The sequence below is a fragment of the Macaca thibetana genome, unplaced genomic scaffold, assembly GCF_024542745.1.
Source record: "Macaca thibetana thibetana isolate TM-01 unplaced genomic scaffold, ASM2454274v1 unplaced_scaffolds301, whole genome shotgun sequence".
NCBI classification, from domain to species: domain Eukaryota; kingdom Metazoa; phylum Chordata; class Mammalia; order Primates; family Cercopithecidae; genus Macaca; species Macaca thibetana.
The window spans coordinates 6,114-9,395 of record NW_026089090.1 but is presented as its reverse complement, the minus strand read 5'-3'; the positions used below and the strand labels follow the sequence as shown (position 1 = coordinate 9,395).

The 3,282-nt window shown below is 35.9% G+C and overlaps 1 long non-coding RNA gene across 1 annotated transcript; it reads right to left on the bottom strand.

Moving 5' to 3' along the window:
* Positions 1-738: 738 nt before the first annotated feature.
* LOC126947430 (uncharacterized) lies at positions 739-2,207 on the bottom strand. The gene is made up of 2 exons (XR_007723071.1): positions 1,918-2,207; positions 739-984 (listed from the first exon to the last, which is right to left on the bottom strand). It is a non-coding gene; the product is annotated as an uncharacterized LOC126947430 (long non-coding RNA).
* Positions 2,208-3,282: the final 1,075 nt, after the last annotated feature.

Here is a 3,282-nt window from a genome sequence, read left to right as displayed (position 1 = left end):
TGTCCTTCCAAAGATGTTTTATGCATGTATAATGTGACTGTATTTATTCTCTTCCTTTGCTAATATGGAGGAAAGCTTTTTGAGAGTCACATGCTTTGAATAAGAGAGAAGCTCCAGAGCATTAGAACTGACCAGAATGCCAACTCATTTTCTTGAGAGAGAAGAAAAAGAAAACAGAAAAATAATCTGCTGAAAATGGTGCAATACATACAATAGGTTGAATGAGGGTGACTTTTAGATGTCCTTATTTATTTGTATTATGGAATATATTAGGTATTTATTTGTATTATGGAATATATTAGGGTATTGTGCCCTGCCTCGTGTTACTGGACATATATTAAAATAGAGGAGGTATAACTTACGAAGGGAGTACTATCTGAATGGCAAGGTAACCTGAGTAAAGGAGGACTGTCCTTTAGAGCTCTGTCACATTATAGTTTAGGTAGGTTTTTCAAGATTTATTATGCAATATTCATTTTCAGGGCTTCAGGAATTTCAAAGTTATACCTAGAAAGAAGAAGTGAATGTCTTCGACCTATTGAGTTCTTACTATCTCTGGTTATGACATAGCCTGTTTTCCCCTTAAATTCCATCTCCTCAAGGACAGAAACTATGCTTTATTTATCCTTCTATTTTCTACTTAGTCTAGTGATTCAAATGTGGTAGATACTCTATAAATATGTGATGGATGGATGACTAAATGAATACATTTCTAAATAATCAGCCAAGCCACCAGTCTATGGCTTAATTTCTTTACTTTCCAACAGTGAGTATTTTTATTTCAGCTTTAATTAAAATATGGAAAAAGGCATAATCATTCAGTTTTTAGTATTGTTCTGTGGCAACATTTCATGAAATTCAAGGTGGCCATTCTTATGTGAGTTTTGCTAGATTAACATGTTAATGAAGAAATATTTATATCTTAAAATTCTATTTTTTTCTGTTTTATCTTCAGTTTCCAAAAAGGGCAAAATATCTGTGTATCTGGAATAAAAGACAAATTTAAAAAAATAATTCAGCACGTATCAATAATTTTTAAACATAAATTTTAGCACTAGAGGGGTGATAAAATCAATCATTTCAAATGTGCTGTATGAGGGGGTTCGATTTAATTAATTAATTTACTTAAAAGGTGACCTAATCTGCACAATTGGAATATCAATAAAAACACAGCTTTTACATATAAAACAAACTCTGAAAGGATTTCCATTATTATGATTGCTAAAACAACAACAAAAACAAAAAACATGCTTTGCACAGCTTTGTTATCAGGAGCCTTTGCATTTGACATTTTGGAAGCAAGAAAAGGGAATGGCTTGACAAGTTGAAAAGCCAATTCATCATGATGTCTGACATTTGGGAACTGATATTATCGTCTGCAATTTAAAATTCAGAATTGATAAAGTGCAATCATGAAATATAACGCAGCAAACAAAGGGTCTTATTGAAATGTATGTACTCTGGGAAAACAACATCGAGTCACAAAAATTTGATGGTTACGAATTTGAATGTTTATTCTTCCTCCTCTCATTCCCCATTTCTACAAACTAGTGAGTTTCTACCTTCTGCAAAAAACAAAATTGTCCATACAAAAAACCTGGTTTTATACAGGGGGATTTATGAAGGGGGATTTTATATAGTGGATTTAAAAGTACACTATATGACCTTTCTCTTCATGGTTAAGAGACTTCTCTTAAACGTGTATCATGTGATGTTTGTTGACAATTTCTTGACTTTATTTCTAATCAAAATATGAAGGCACATGAAAATATGTTCAACACTACTATGGAGATTCTGTTTACGACACCAGTAATAGTTCTTACGCTGCTATGTGCTTATACATAAGGTTTACTGGTTAGGGGTTCCTATCTGGTAACATTAGCAGGCATTTTTGGGAGCATTTACATCAGAACATACCCAGTTGGAGAAATTCTTTAGCAACTACAGCCTCAAAAGTCACAGAAGGTGCCTCTCAGTGCTCAGATGATCTCCTGTCCTTGAATCTGATCCTCCACTTTCCTTTTCATCAAAGGAATCAGCATTAAGATTGGGAAATGGGCATCAGTGATTTTATGTTCCTTTCTGTCATTGTCTGGCATTGATGATTCTGCTGCTCTCTCAAAGTTTGGCTTGCTTCGTGTACTGTGCCCAGATTTCTTGCAGTTACTCTTGGATCAACAAAACAAAATATTCCTTTTATTCCTTTCTTACAAAAACACTGCAAGAAAAAGCACCTAGTGATTTGTACAATTGACAACTGCAACCATTGCTCTAGGGCAGAGTGAGGAGAACTCATATTCTCTCTAACATAACCTAGCAGTGCCTGTTCATCTACCTTATGACTGAGGCATGCATTTCATTGCTGCTCTGTGATCTAATTCAGAGGAGAGATAGCTGCTGCATTTGCAATTGATATATAAAAATAGTTGGTTGCACTAGACACTATCTGACGTCAATGGAAACATTAAAAAGCAGTGACCAGTCTGCAGAAAGTCTTGGTTGAAGCTAGTGCAGCTCAGTCTGCAGATATTTAAGCTATACCATTTTTTCCTTTTGACAAACAGCCATCTTTTCCTATTGTAAGGTAATTTTCATCAATCATTTAGCAAATTTGTGGTCAAAGTCCAAGCTCTTTTCACTACACCATAGTGCATAATTCTGTGTTAAAGGTTAGCCACATTTGAGAATGATTCCTATTTGTGGATATGGTAGGAATGGATTTATGAGTACCCTTGGAAATTTCTCAGTAGAATCCTATGTAATCTGAAGCCCATGAACTGATTTTTACTATATTAGCTTCCACCACAGGCTTTTCTAAAGGTAACTGATGCAGAAAGCCATTGGACTCTTAATAGTGACCAATATAGTGCTGAGGCCCACTTGCAAAATTTTTCTAGGATATGGAGCTTACACCAGGAAGCAGATATGAGTATAAAAACGCCAGACAGAGTGAGGCTCACGAGTCTGCCAAATCTGTTACTCCGTAAAATGTTCTGCTGCCCTTCCTCCAGTATGAAGTCTCTTCCTTATTCCTCACTATCAAGCTAAATTTGATTCTGCAAATGACCCTAAGTCTTGCCTGACCACTCTGGCATATTATCTTTCCCCTTCCTCATCAGACCACTCCAGTTCTTGGTCATTGATCTAGCTGAAACCGTCATCAGCTTTCTCTTACTTGCACTTTCCCAAAAGAATGCCTGCCTGACCCCCGTTCATGCCATCTTTCAACACACCTTAGTTGCAATTTTTCTTTTTTTTGAGACGGAGTCTCGCTGTGTCACC